Genomic DNA, 15,540 nt, shown 5'->3' with positions numbered 1-15,540 from the left:
ACTCTGGCCTATCCTTACTTTTCCCAATGGCTGGCTTTCATTCTAGTGTCCACCTCATTTCTGGTCTTTCAGCTCCCTCTGGGTGCGTCCATGCCCAAGAACTGAGGCACTGAAACCACCACAACTTACTCTCTGTTACCTCTCCTTCATATTGTAATGAGGGCATTAAACTGACTTGAATTTTGAAATTATTTGAAATGATGAATGCATGTAAGTTACATCATCTGTTAAGTTTCATTTCGGAAGAGCAGGTGGGCATTAGTTCTTTCTGATACAAGTGGCTGAGGACCAGGACTCCAGCTGGTGTTCCCTGATTGGGCATGTATGTTTCCTTTAGTGGACAAGATGTATGAAGCCCTGTTTGGCCTCAACTCCAAGCTTTGTTCTCTGGGTCAGCTTTTACCAACAACAAACTGAAATGCTACTATCTGCTTGCCCCTGTTGGGCGTTTGTCAAACGGTCCAAGAGCCAGAAGACCAGGTTTTCTTCACCAACATTGGTCTTCCCAGCAGCAACAGGAGGTAGGGTTGTCAGGCAGCCTGGAAGACCACCGAGGAAGGCTTACCTTCCAGAAGGAGAAACGTGACGCAGGCTCTCATTGCCCTCTTGGGTTTGCTTGCTGTTGTGCTTGGCGAGGAGCTGAGCCCCATCTCTGCTTTTCATGGCCTGGGCCAAGTGTTCCTGACGCTTAGGAGGTTTTCCTTCTCTCCTTCAGTGAGCATCCTCCCACCCCTTCACCTTCTCCTGCAATTGCTTCCGTCAGTGTTGGGAATTATTTTGCCGCATTCTACAGATGAGGAAATGGAGGTTCAGACTGGTGAAGTGACTTGTCCAGAGTCACACAGTCTGGATTTGAACTCAAGCCTTCTGCTGCCTCCAGTATGAGGATATTTTCACATTTTTCCATTTACAGAATTCTGGCTTTCTCACTGTATTTGGGCAACAATAAAATATTTGATTGGAAAGGGCCTGAGTGCACTCAGTCTTACCGCTCAGCACGGGGACCCCTCTCTGGCCTGGCCAGCATGTTCAGGACCTGGAGCAGCCTTTTCCCTAGGAGCCAATGTCACTGTTGTTGCTGGTTCTTCCCTGCAGACACTGGCACTTCTAATTCTGCGAGAGGCGGAACAGGTCTAGCCTGCGACCCAAGTACACACGTCAACTCTGCCGTCCTGTTCTCCTTGTCGTCTCCCTTTTTTGGCCTAACCCCCCCAGGTAAAGCTCCCCTTCCCCAGAATCACATTTATGCATCTTTCCCATTTGTTACTACCTTCTGTTGCACAGTCTCATTTATCAATGTCCCTTTCAAAATGGGGCAGCCAGGGTTACCCTGTTAAATTTATTCTTCTCAATTTGGGGCCAACTTCTGGCTTTTCAAGGCCATTTTGAATCCTGCAAGTTTGTAGGGAAAACTCAGCAAAGCATTCCCACCCCTCCGTGCCCAGAATTTGCGTTTGTGTCTAAATTGGGAAAGTTTGCCTCAGGCCAGTTGTTGGAAGATGGAGGACTGGACGGGTCCCAGCCTGAGCCTCGGCGGTCCTCGCTGCCGCCCACACACGTGTGCACATATACACGCTGACACGCACACACCCACTCACACACACCCTCCTACACCTCACCCTGGCGCTGTCTCCACATACTCCGTGCCCCTTGCTGATGTGCTCACTCCTTCGTTCTCTCTGCCGCCTCTGCTCTGTCTGCTGCTCCGATCCTCTGCCAGCCTCACTCCAACACATAACCCACTTTCCAAGGGCAGATCTAGGTGGGAATAATTGCTTTTATGTAGGACAGGGCGCTGGCCGCACTGAGGAAATGCCCTCATTTCAGGGAGAGGCCTTTCTCTGCTCATCCCACTCCACTGATGTTCTGGCCCTGCCCCTGCCCTGACCCCACAGAGGTCATAGCGACTTTTGCGTGGCCCTCAGAGCTGCTCACACCCAGAGAGCATCACACATGTCACACTCTGGGGTGTGACTGTGAGGTGTATTTGTGCCCCAAGGAGCTGGGCAAGACAGGGGACCAGTTGCCACCTTCTTACCCCAGGGGTGTCCTTGCTGCCAGAGGTTATTCAACACATTCCACATGTGGGAATCCTCTGTCCTCTTGGTTGTGAGGACAGCACACCCCCTGGCCCTCCCCCAAGGCCACTTACCTTCCACCTCCTTTGTGGATCTCTCCTTCACTGTCCATCCAGGGACATGTCCATATGTTCCAACACTCAGTTCTTTCCTTCCTTCTTAACTGAGGTGATGTCATCAAGTGACATGGTTGTCAATGCTCTAAATGCCAATGATGACTCCCATGCCTTCCCAATTCCAATCCCTGGTTCTGAACTCCACCTGTGTTCTCACATGTGCACCTGCCTCCCTGACATCCCACCTGACTGTGGAGCAGAGACCTGGGACTCAACCTTGTGCTGGCTCACACAGTTCTCACTTCCTCTCTCCTTCTCAGTGCTGACAGTCACAGCAATCGGCAGCATCCAGTTGCTGCAGCCACAAACCAAGGAGTCCCTCTTGATTGATGTCTTTCTTTCATGCTCTCCTTTCACCCATCGGCAAGTTCCCTTGGCTCTGCCTCCTTACTACATGGTGGGCAGGTCCAGTTCTTCCCTCCACCTCCTCTACCTGGTCTTGGTCAAGGTCACCATTATCACACTCCTGGGCTTTGCAGCAGCCTTATGACTATTTTCCCAGCTTCCTCTCCTGCTCCCTACAATCCATTGTCTGAGCAGCAACCCATGTGGTCATCTTAGAGTCATCAGATCAGAGGACTGCCCAGCTGAGAGCCTTCTCTGACCCCACACCTCTGCTAAGGCCCCCCACTGGACTTAGAGTAACATGCAAACTCCTTACTATGGCCTACGAGTTTGCATGGGCTGGCCCTACTCACCTTCCAACTGCATCTTGGGCCACTTTCTTCCTGGCCCAAAGCACTCCAGCTGGGTTAGGGTTAGGGTTAGGGTTAGTGTTAGGGTTAGGGTCAGGGTTAGGGTTAGGGCTAGAGTTTTTTGCTTTCTGCCTGAAAATAATCTAAGCTCATGCCTGATTTAGGATCTGAGCATGTACTCTGCCTTCTACCTACATGTTCACCCCCAGATGTCCATATGGTTGTTCCCTCTATTGAGAGGTCTGAGCTCTCAGGTCACCTCTTCACAGAGATCTGCTCCAATCATTCAGTGTGATGTGGGACACCCTCCTCAGGTTGTCCCCTCACACATGGTGCTGGCTTATTGCCTTCATAAGAACTTATCTTTTTTGTTTATTTGTTTGTTTGTTGTAGGAAGATTAACCCTGAGCTAACATCTGTGCCCATCTTCCTCTACTTTATATGTGAGACACCTGCCGAAGCATGGTTTAATAACTGGTGCTAGGTCCACTCCCAGATCCAAACTGGCAAACCCAGGGCCACCAAATTGGAGCACATGACCTTAACTGTTATGCCACCAGTCAGCCCCTCATAAGCACTTATCTTAATTATGGGATTGCTTTCTTTTCTCCTCCAATGGAATATAAGTTCCTTGAGTACAGGGACCAAGCCAGTTTTGTTTATATTTTAGTTTCAGTGACTTGGCATGTATAAGGCAGTCAATAAATATTTGTTAAATGCATGATTAAATAATTTAATGGCAAATTCTGAGCTTCTGTGTCAGTGTTTCTCAACCCTGGAGGCAAAGAATCAAATATGAGCTTTAAAAAATGTGAACATCAGACGTCAGCAACATGGCAGAGTGAGTTCTCCCAGTGATCTCTCTACCCTCCATGATACAATGAAAAAAACATTCATACTCCAACAGAGGACATCCATACAACACAAAACATGTCTGAGAGATCCATGCAGCCACATGTCAGAGGCCAGAGAGGCTGGAGCCCCACTCAGAGGAGGTAGAATGGAGGAAGAGAAAACTTTGCTTCCTCCCCAAAGACTGCAATGTAGGACTACACGAGGCCTCCAAGAGGGAAGGAACAGGGGAGGGAACATTCATTCACGGGAACATCAAGGACCCTGGAGGGCCTTTGCAGGCTAGGGGAAAGCCCCTACCAAGGTGACAGCTAACACAGGGGTGACCTCAACAAGCCAACACCCCAGGAGAGCAGATAGTGAGAGCAGAGTGAGAAAACTCTGAAAGCATGCAGAAGAAAGCACCCTTCCCCCGCACCCACCCAGCACTGGCCACAGTGCCTGGGATCTCGGTGGAATTCAGAGGGCTCAGAATACGCAGCTCTTGACCACCCCCTCCCCTCCACCACCACCACCAGTGGCAATACACAGTAACTGCAAACAAATAATACCAGAATGTGAAAGAACAAAGCCATGCCCCTAGATGTATCAAAAGTTATATTATATCTCCAGACCAGAGAGAAAATGACAAGTACCCAGAAACCAGTCCTGAAGACACAGAAATATGTAATCTAAATGACAGAGAATTCAAAATAGCTATCATCAGAAAACTCAACAAGTTAAAAGAGAATGTAGAGAAACAATTCAACTAGTTCAGGAGCTACTTCACAAAAGAGATTGAAACTATAAAGAAAAAACAATCAGAAATATTGGAGATGAAAAACACAATGAATGAGACAGAGCAGAATATGGAGTCCCTGAACACTTGAGTGGACACCATAGAGGAGTGCATCAGCATAATCAAGGATAGACATGTTGAAATGCTCCCGATAAAAGAGGAGAGAGAAACAAGACTAAAAAGAAATGAAAAAAGTCTCTGAGAAATATCCAACTCAATTAGGAAATGCAACATAAGAATTATAGGTATTCAAGAGGGAGAAGAGAATAAGAATGGAGCAGAAAGAGTGTTCAAAGAAATAATAGCAGAGAATTTCCCAAACCTGGGGAAGGAGGTGAAAATCCATGTGGAAGAAGCTATCAGATCTCCTAAATGTGTCAATGTAAAAAGACCTACTGCAAGGCATATACTAGTAAAACTAGCAAAAAATGAATGACAGAGAAAGAATACTAAGGGCAGCAAGGCAGAAGAAAATAACCTACAAAGGAACCCCTATCAGGCATTCAGAGGATTTCTCTGCAGAAACCTTACAGGCTAGGAGAGACTGGAAGGACATATCCAAATCATTGAAGGACAAAAACTTTCAGCCAAGAATACTCTATCCAGCAAAAGTATCCTTTAGATATGATGGAGAAATAAAAATTTTCCCATATAAACAATAGCTAAGGGAGTTCATAGCCTCAAGACACCCCCTCCACAAGAAATCCTCAAGAAGGCCCACATACCTGAAAAAAAAGGGAGAAAGGGATTACAAAACATGGAGTACGGAGATAAATAGGTAGACAAAATCAAAAAATAGTAGCTATACATCAGAACAGGTTAGCAAATACTCAAGTATAACATTAAAGGGAGGGAAAACACCAGAAACAAAGACAATCTTGTCATTTTAACCACAAACTCACAACATAAGATGGAATAAGATGTGAGAAAAACAACATAGGATGAGAAGGGGACAGGGACTGGATTGGTTTGGTCTAAGGAAATAACAGGCCATCAGAAAACGGACCATCTTATCTACTAGATTTTGAATACAAACCTCATGGTAACCACTAAACAAAAAAGCAGAACAGAGATGCAAATAATAAATAAGGAGAAAACAATGAAACACAACATAAAAAACTACATAACTCAATTGGTAGACTGAAACACATGGGACAAGAAACAAAGGAAATGCAGGAGAACCAGAAAACGAGTGATAAAATGGCATCATTAAGCCCTCATATATCGATAATCACCCTAAATGTAAATGGATTGAATTCCCCAAACAAAAGACACAGAATGGCAAGACGGATTAAAGAACAAGACCCAACAATATGCTGCCTCCATGAAACACATCTCAATTCCAATGACAAACAGTCTCAGAGTGAAAGGATGGCAGACAATGCTCCAAGTTAATGGCAAACAAAAGAAAGCAGGTGTTGCCATAAATTGTATCGGAGAAAGTAGACTTCAAGATAAGACAGGTAAAGAGAGACAAAGAGAGGCAGTACATAATGATCAAAGGGACGCTCCACCAAGAAGACATAACACATATAAATATCTATGTACCCAACACAGGAACACCAAAGTACATAAAGTAACTATTAGAAAACCTAAAAGGAGATATTAATAATAACACAATAATAGTAGGAGACCTCAAAACTTCACTCACATAAATGGATAGATCATCCAGATAGGAAATCAACAAGGAAACAGTGGAATTAAATAAAAAGCTAGATCAGTTGGACTTAATAGACATATATAGAACATTCCATCCAAAAACAGCAGAATACACATTCTTTTCAAATGCACACAGAACATTCTCAAGGATAGACCATATGTTGGGAAACAAGGCAAGCCTCAATAAATTTAAGAAGATTGAAATAATAATAAGCATCTTTTCCAATCACAATGCTATGAAGCCAGACATGGATTACAAGAAAAAAGCTAAGAAAGGGACAAAGATGTGGAGACTAAACAACATCCTATTGAACAACCAATGGATCACTGAAGAAATTAAAAGAGAAATCAAAAAATATCTGGAGACAAATGAAAATGAAAACATACCACACCAACTCATATGAAATGCAGCAAAAGATGTACTAAGAGGGAAATTCATTGCAATACAGGCTCACCTGAATAAACAAGAAAAATCACAAATAAGCAATCTCAAGCTAAACCTTACTGAATTAGAAAAAGAAGAACAAACAAAGCCCAACGTCAGCAGAAGGAGAGAAACAATAAAAACCAGAGAAGACATAAATGCAATTGAAACAAAAAAGGCAGTAGAAAGGATGAATGAAACAAAGAGCTGGTTCTTTGAGAAGATAAACAAAATGGACAAACCTTTAGCCAGACTTACAAAGAAAAAAACAGAGAAAGTTCAGATAAATAAAATTAGAAATGAAAGAGGAGAAATAACAACGGATACCACAGTTTTAAGAGAAAACTCAAAAAGCAATAAGCCAACAAAATGGACAAACTAGAAGAAATGGATAAATTCTTAGACTCTTACAACCTCCCAAAGCTGAATCCAGAAGAAATAGGTAATCTGAATAGGCCAATCACAAGTAAAAAGAGATTGAAACAGTAATCAAAGCATCCCAAAAATAAAAGCCCAGTACCAGATGGCCTACGTGGAGAATTCTACCAAACTTTTAGAGAAGCTTTAATACCTATCCTTCTCAAGCTATTCCAAAAAATTAGGAAAGATGGAGCACTTCCTAATACATTCTACGAGGCCAACATCACCCTGATACCAAAGCCAGACAAGGATAACATGAAAAAGGAGAACTACAGGCCAATATTGCTGATGAACACAGATGCAAAAACCTTCAACAAAATATTGGCAAACTGAATATAGCAATACATCAAAAAGATCACACATTATGATCAAGTGGGGTTTTTACCAGGGACACAGGGATGATTCAACATCCACAAATCAATCAATGTGATATACCACGTTAACAAAATGAGGAATAAAAACCACATGATCATCTCAATAGATGCCGAGAAAGCAATTGACAAGATCCAACAGCCATTTATGATTAAAAATTCTCAATAAAATGGGGATAGAAGGAAAGTACCTCAACATGATAAAGACCATATATGACAACCCCACAGCCAAATCATACTCAATGGGGAAAAACTGAACGCCATCCCTCTGAGAACAGGAACAAGACAAGGGTGCCCACTATCACCACTCTTATTCAACATAGTACTGGAGATTTTGACCAGAGCAATTAGGCAAGAGAAAGGAATAAAAGGAATCCAAACAGGGAGTGAAGAAGTGAAACTCTCACTGTTTGCAGACATAATCTTATATATTGAAAACTCAAAAAAATCCATCGGGAAACTAATAGAAATAATTAACAACTACAGTAAAGTTGCAGGGTACAGAATGAACTTACAAAAATCAGTTGCTTTTCTATACTCCAATAATGAACTTACAGAAAGACAACTCAAGAATACAATTCCATTTGCAATCACAACTAAAAGAATAAAGTACCTAGGAATAAATTTAACCAAAGAGGTGAAGGACTTACACAATGAAAACTATAAGACGTTACTGAAAGAAATAGATGATGACCTAAAGAGGCAGAAAGACATTCCATGCACGTGGATTGGAAGAACAAACATAGTTAAAATGTCCATTCTATCCAAAACAATCTACAGATTCAACGCAATCCTAATCAGAACCCCAAGGACATTCTTCACAGAAATAGAACAAAGAATCCTAAAATCCATATGGGGCAACCAAAGAGCCTGAATTGCTAAGGCAATCCTGAGAAAAAAGAACAAAGCTGGAGGCATCACAATCCCTGTCTTCAAAATGTACTACAAAGCCATGGTGATCAAAACGGCATGGTTCTGATACAAAAACAGACACACAGATCAATGGAACAGAACTGAAAGCCCAAAAATAAAACTGCACATCTACGGACAGCTAATCTTCAACAAGGGTGCCAAGAACATACAAAGGCGAAAAGACAGTCTCTTCAATAAACGGTGTTGGGAAATCTGAACAACCAATTTCAAAAGAATGAAAGTATCATTATCTTACGCTAACAGAAAAATAAACTCAAAATGGATCAGACTTGAAAATAAGTCCTGAAACCACAAAAATCCTAGAAGATAATATAGGTAGTACACTCTTTGGCATCGGTCTTAAAAGGATCTTTTTGAATTCTATGTCTTCTCAGACAAGGGAAACAAAAGAAAAAATAAACAAGTGGAACTTCATCAGACTAAAGAGCTTCTACAAAGCAAAAGAAAGTAGGATCAAAACAAAAAGACAACCCACTAATTGGGAGAGAATATTTGCAAATCATATATCCAACAGGGGGCTAATATCCATGACAGAAAGAACTCAGACACTGAACAACAAAAAAACAAACAGCCCGATCATAAAGTAGTCAGAAGATATGAACAGACATTTTTCCAAAGAAGACATACAGATGGCCAGTAAACACACGAAAAGAGCTTCAACACCACTAATCATCAGGGAAATGCAAACCAAAACTACACTAAGATACTACCTTTCGCCTGTTAAAATGGCTATAATCATTAAGACTAAAAGTAACAAATGTTGGAGAGAATGTGGAGAAAAGGGAACCCTCATACACTGCTGGTGGGAATGCAAACTGGTGTAGCTACTACGGAAAATAGTACGGAGATTCCTCAAAAAACTAAAAATAGAACTACCATACACCCAGCTATCCCACTACTGGGTATCAACCCAAACAACTTGAAATCAACAATCCAAAGTAACACATGCACCCCTATGTCCATTGCAGCACTATTCACAATAGCCAAGACATGGAAACAATTCAAGTACCCATCGACTGATGATTGGATAAAAAAGATGTGGTAGATATATACAATGGAATACTACTCAGCCAGAAAAAAAGATAAAATCATCCCATTTGTAACAACATAGATGGACTTGGAGGGTATTATGCTAAGCAAAATAAGCCAGACTGAGAAAGGCAAACACCATATCATTTCACTCATATGTGGAATATAAACAAACACATGGACAAAGGAAACAGTGGTTACCAGGGGAAGGGGTGTGGGGAGTGGGCACAGGGGGTGAAGGGGAGCACTTATGTGGTGACAGACAAGAAATAATGTACAACTGAAATTTCACAATAATGTAAACTATTAAGGACTCAATAAAAAAAAGTAAAAAAAAAAAAAAAATGAATACCAGGCCCCTGTATCTGGAGATGCTGATTAAATTGTTCTGGAGAAGGGCCCAGGCATCAGGAGTTAAACTACAAACGTAAACCAAATATACATCTGGGGCTGAGAATCACCTGGAATGCAGGTCTCAGCTCTGGTCCTGATACTGTCAACCCCGACTCCTCAAAAGGACCCACCGCAGTAAGGGAGATCCACCTGGAGAGGTTGGGGGACAGTGCTCATTTGTTTTGGGGCTGAGCTCAGCAATTGTTAGGCCAGTCTTGAAAAGTGAGGAATTTGTTGGAACTGGGCAGTTTAGGACACGACAGCCTTGGAGTGGTGGATGCAGTGGAGGGAGGGTCTGGAAGTGAGTTCTGATGAGCAAAGTTTCTGTTGGGTCTTATCCTGTCATTCTGTCTGCTTGTCTGTTTGCTTGGTCCCAGCACTATTTAACGCAGGGACAGGAAATCTTCTTGGTTTCAGTTCTCAGTATTAATCAGAAGGAAGGCAAGTCTGAATCTATGCAAAAAGAAGTTTATTCAGAAAAGTATAAATGAAAACCCATAAGTTCATGAGGAAAAAGCAATGCAGCAGCCTCCCCATCACAGAGGAAGCAGAGGCTGAAAGCTGTCTTGCCCCTCTGAGTTAGCTAGTAATTTTTATTTCAATATTAAACCATCGCATGGTTACTAATATAACTCAGTCTAATAAACACAGTTTAATGGATCAATCTAATATTTTTGCAATGAGTGAGATATATTAAGAATACAAATGTGGCAGTGAATCAAATGATTTGTTCTAAGTAATGCAATATAATGATGCTGCATCCAATTAGAAATTAAAATCAGGAAACTGATGAAAGACAATCATAAAATATATGGATTTTGTTAAATACGTAGAAGGTGGTGGGCCTAGCAGAATACGCAGGAAGATGTTTGGTGCTGTGCCAAGGGGGAATGTAGCGGAGAACAACCTGAGAAGGGGGCGTCACCAGCTACTTGCTCTGCATCCAGAAAGATCCACATTTGATGTCACGGCTCAGAGGCTGATTGGGAATATTCTGGTAAACGTTTTCTCTAAAACCAGTTACAATGACAGCTAACTACCCGTCTCATTGAGTCTGGATACCAAATCAAGTCACCTTGATTCACGTCCTTACTTTCTATATTCGTGATGTAATTGAATAGGCTCATGATGTATTAAAATAGGATCTTCTTTCTGGGAACAGCTTTTATATCATGAAAAGATCTAAATTGGTCACAAAGTTAAATGAAAATAAAATAAAACACAATGTCTGTAAGTATGCATAGTTTTAAAGTATTTTAGACGAAACATGTAATAAAAAAGCTCTTGTGGGGAGATGAGCAGTGTGGCCCCAGCCAGCTGGGCCAGTGGCTGCCCAGCCAGGCCCTGAGCAGCAGGAGTAATCTCCTTTCTTTGACCACTGGTACTTTCGTTTTGCAATTCCCCTCTATTCGTTTTGAAGGTCTTGGTTTCATCTCCTCTCGACTCCTAGAGTATAAACCCTTGCCCGGCTGAAGCTGTGTTTCAATCTGTAGCATCTAAGAAGACATCTTGCACTCGTTAAACGTTTGAGTGAACTGCGTCTCTTGCCTGCCTACTGATCTGAAGGTGGGATGTGCCCTGTGGATTCAGAATCCACCTTCTCTAGGCACCGTTTCCTGACTGCTCAGGAGTTCCTGTGGATCAACAGCCCAGGACTCAGCCATCCCTTCAGCACTATGGCCTGACCTGGGCGAGGAAAGGAGACAGGAAAATGGGGTAGAAAAATAGCAGTTGTCCTAGGCTGATTGAAATTCAACAGATTCCCCGGGAGGGTTTATTTCCTAAATGGCTTCTAATTTCCTTAAGTGTTTTGTCCTTTTTTCTCTTATATGCGGGCATCCAATAAGCAGGCACTGGTGCCATAAATTTCTGACATTCCTTTCCTGGCAAAACCCTCTAATTATAAAGCACTGCTTGCTGTGCGAGCCAAAGGAAAGAGTAAATTACTTTACTTTTGTTTTTACCATTGACTCCAGAGATGAATGTCTTCTCTTCCCCTGCGGAGCCAAAGCCATCCTCTTCTGACCCTTTGCAAAGGCAGGTGCCAATGCTTGTGCTCACCCACATCCTATGAGTTGGGGTGTCTGCCTCCTGTGCCTCAGGAATGAACTGTGCATCTCCCAGCTTCTGGTGTCCCTTTGAAGAATGTCAAGGACAGTATCCTCTTGACATGTGAGTCTCTCTACCTACTCCCAGCCCCAGGCAAAAGGAGAGGGCCTCTGAGATCCACAATCAGAAGAGAATTCTCCTAGAAACATTCCCAGATGCCTTCAGGGCTGTGACTTGGATGGGGAAGGTGTGAAGGACAGAGGGCTTAAAACATGTTGAATGCTAGCACAAGGCTCCGTACCAAGCACATTGCATGCATGACACCATTTAATCCCCCTAACAGGATGAAGAGATGCCATTATCGTCCCCATTTTACAGTTTAGACCTGAGGCCTAGAGAGATTAAGTAGCTTGCCCAGGGTCAGTCTCTCTCTCTCTCTCCCTCTCATAGACACACACACACACACACACACACACATGCACACATGCGCACAGAGGCACACATAGAGTTAATAAGGAGCAGAGCAGCCTTTGGGCCCACAGACCTACCTCCTGTGCAGGATGTTAGGATGCCTCCTTAAAGCAGCCTCCTTTCATGGATCTCAGTTGCGGAGCTGTCGGAAGTTACAACTGGCAGACTCTAGTTCACATGAGAAATCCAAGCACAGGAGCGTGTGAATGTGCCCAAAGTCCCATGGATGAGGCCATCCAGAGAGCCTTTGGGACCTTGAGCAAGTGTTGAAACTTGAGAGTCTTAAGCAGCTTCTCCCAGAATCAAACCCTGAAATGAGGAACTATGGGCGAGTGACTAATTTGGAAGAAGTCCCAGGGGAGGCAGTCAGGGAGCAGGAGAGGAGGATGGTTATGGAGCGAGCCAAGCAAAGAAGAGTCTCAGGTACGTGCTGTAGAGGGGAGCTTCAGCCTGACCCCACAGAGGCCTCTGGAGGGTAGGTGCACCTCTGAGTTTGTCCTGCCTTGAAGCCAGGGAGCCAGATGTTCCTAATCCTGTCTATCTGTCACAGATTACTGGCAAGCAGGGAGGACATCAACCCACAGGCACTCCCAGCTCTGAGTTTGAAGGGTAAGCTCAAGTCCTCTGAAGAAAGTGCATGTGCTAGAGTTAGGAGAAAACATACAGAAGCTTGGAGTGAGTGCAGTTCAGATAAAGGAGTCAGAGGACATCTGGATGGAGACCACCAGGAGTCATGGCACTGGGCCCCTATTATTAGTATGATGCTCCACACAGAGCCAGAACTGGACCTCGTTACTACGCAGCCCCACAACCTCATCAAGGAGCAGGGGGAAGGGGGAGGATGTCCGAAAGTACACAGTGCAATTGACAAAGAAGACTGGAAAATAGATTTTAAATCTTTGTTTTTTTGTTTTTAAAGATTGGCACCTGGGCTAACAACTGTTGCCAATCTTTTTTTTTTTTTTTTCTGCTTTTTCTCCCCTAACCCCCTCTGTACACAGTTGTATATCTTAGTTGCAGGTCCTTCTAGTTGTGGGATGTGGGATGCCACCTCAACGTGGCCTGACGAGCAGTGCTATGTCCGCGCGCAGGATCCGAACCCTGGGCCGCCGCAGCGGAGCGCGCCAACTTAACCACTCGGCCATGGAGCCGGCCCCTGGAAAACAGATTTTAAAAGAAAGGTTAACAGAATTAGAATATTTAGCCTCAAGAGAAAACTAAATAGTGATCCAGTAACTGTGCAAGTAAATAGAGACTTGGTGCAGAGACAGACAGCTGATTAAAGAATACAGAACTATGACTTAAGTACAGAAAAAGAGGCTGGTGTTAGACATAAGAAAGAGGAGTCTGACCAAGGACAGCGGCCCTCAGAAGGCACTCAGGAGCGGGGCGCTCAGCATGCCTGGGACCCACTGCACAGGGGTACGCAGGGGCCCTCCTGGAGTGATTTGCGTGAACATATAAAGCATGACACAAAGAACACTTCCAGAGCATCTCTGAGGTAGATGAATTTGGGAGCAGAAGCACATGAAGATGAGGATGAGGCAAACTCTGGATGAGGCAATCTTCCACTCTCCCCTCGGCCCTACGTGAGGGGATCGGTAGTGGTTCACACTCCCAAGCAAGGGCTGGGCATCAGGAAGCTCCAGGTTATGGCTCCTTCCAGCTAAGTGACTTCAGGGTATTACTTAACTTCTCTGGGCCTCAGCTCCCTCCCTTCTGTGAGCAATAGCCTCATAGGCACGGACAAACTCAGAGGTGGGAACAAGTAAGGAAGGATCAACTAGGTTGCCTCTTTAAATGTGAACCCATGTCCTGCCTGCTGGCAAGGTGGGGTTCACTGTTGCCTGCAGGCCTCTAACACACTCATCTGTTCAAGCAGAATTTATTTTGAGTCAACACAGCATCATCAAGGGACACCCAAAACATCCTGAATATCCAGCTCATACTATTTATATTTCTTCCAGCTATTGACCCAGCACCTTCCATCATACCAGCGCTATGCAGAAACGTAAGCTCATTCATCCTCCCAACACCCTCGGGTGTGAGTGAAATCTGGAAATGAGCAGCTCCATTTTGCAGATACAGAAACTGAGGACCGGATCAAGTCACCACTTCTGGAGTCTGAGCAAAAGCAGGTTTCCTCCCTCACCACCCCGAGTCCCCACTGCATGAGCCAAGCCTTTGGGGCACTCGGGTCTCTTCCTGCTCTGATATTTATTTTCTTCCTTCCTTTTATTTGTAAAAATGAATGGATCTTTGTTTGAAAGGAGTGACAAATGAGCGCATGGAAGAAGTATGGGAATCTGGGACAGGACTGGGCTCTCGCGAACAGAATCTGACCCCGCGCCCTGATTGATGCCTCCAGGCACTGCCCCATGAGCAGCAGAGGAGCAGCAACAGTGCATAGTGCACAGAAGGACAGGTGCATTATCATCCATTGAATCTGCCCACTGGCACAAGCAGATGGATCACCGCCAGGAAATTTCCATCTTTTCAATTTTATGCAAAGCCTGCAGATGGAGCCCTCCAAAGTCAATGAGTCCAGGCTCAGGCTGGACTGCAGCCGTAGACAGGAGAAAACCCAGAGTCAGGAGGCCTGGATGCAAATATCATTTCTGCCACTTTCCAAATGCAACTTTGGGCACCCCCAGCTCTGTGTCCTGAAGGCGCGGCGTGAGCTCCGAGCACTGCCCTCTCCTCTGCTCACACGGAATGGGGGCCTGTTCCAAAACAACAGGGGGTTTGCCAAGACAGGACAGTTGAGGTCCAGCACCAGAAATGCGGCTGGGAGAAGCTGAGGTCTGAAACAGGAAAGTGACGTTGAGTCCAAAGACAGAGGGAAGTGGAAGTGAGCAGCTAGATCAGTAGCCAGCAAAGCAAAAAGCCAAATGGAAGCAGGGGCAAAAACGGGTTTCAGAGCGTGGTTCAGAGTGAAGCCCCTTTTTGTGAGTGTGAGCTAGGGGGTCCCTCACACACTGTGACCAGCTCCAAGGAGCCTGGGGGCCTGCTCTGCAAACGGGACTAATAATCCCCCTGGAAGGGCGGCCCCTGTGCAGGGGAGAGAACAGACATGGAAGGGCCTCTGCTAAGCACTGCACAGACAGGGAGGTTCCGCGAGTGCCAGGTGCTTGGCGACTCCAGAGGCTCCTGCTGCATCACACAGTCACCCCGACACCTTCTCACTCACAGTAGACAGCCGGTGTTCTCAACTGTGTGCTCTCCACTGTTCCAGGTTTCTAGTAAACGTGTTGACTCACTTACTCTTCACC

At 44.4% G+C, this 15,540-nt stretch overlaps 1 long non-coding RNA gene across 1 annotated transcript in view; it reads right to left on the bottom strand.

Moving 5' to 3' along the window:
* Nucleotides 1-12,552, bottom strand: part of LOC139040258 (uncharacterized) — a 38,221-nt gene extending 25,669 nt beyond the window's left edge. Inside the window, exon 1 of the long non-coding RNA XR_011494423.1 lies at nt 12,346-12,552. This is a non-coding gene — a long non-coding RNA (uncharacterized lncRNA). The remainder of the gene's footprint in view (nt 1-12,345) is intronic.
* Nucleotides 12,553-15,540: the final 2,988 nt, after the last annotated feature.

The sequence above is a fragment of the Equus asinus genome, chromosome 15 (genome assembly GCF_041296235.1).
Source record: "Equus asinus isolate D_3611 breed Donkey chromosome 15, EquAss-T2T_v2, whole genome shotgun sequence".
NCBI lineage: Eukaryota > Metazoa > Chordata > Mammalia > Perissodactyla > Equidae > Equus > Equus asinus.
This window is presented reverse-complemented; position numbering and strand designations above follow the sequence as displayed.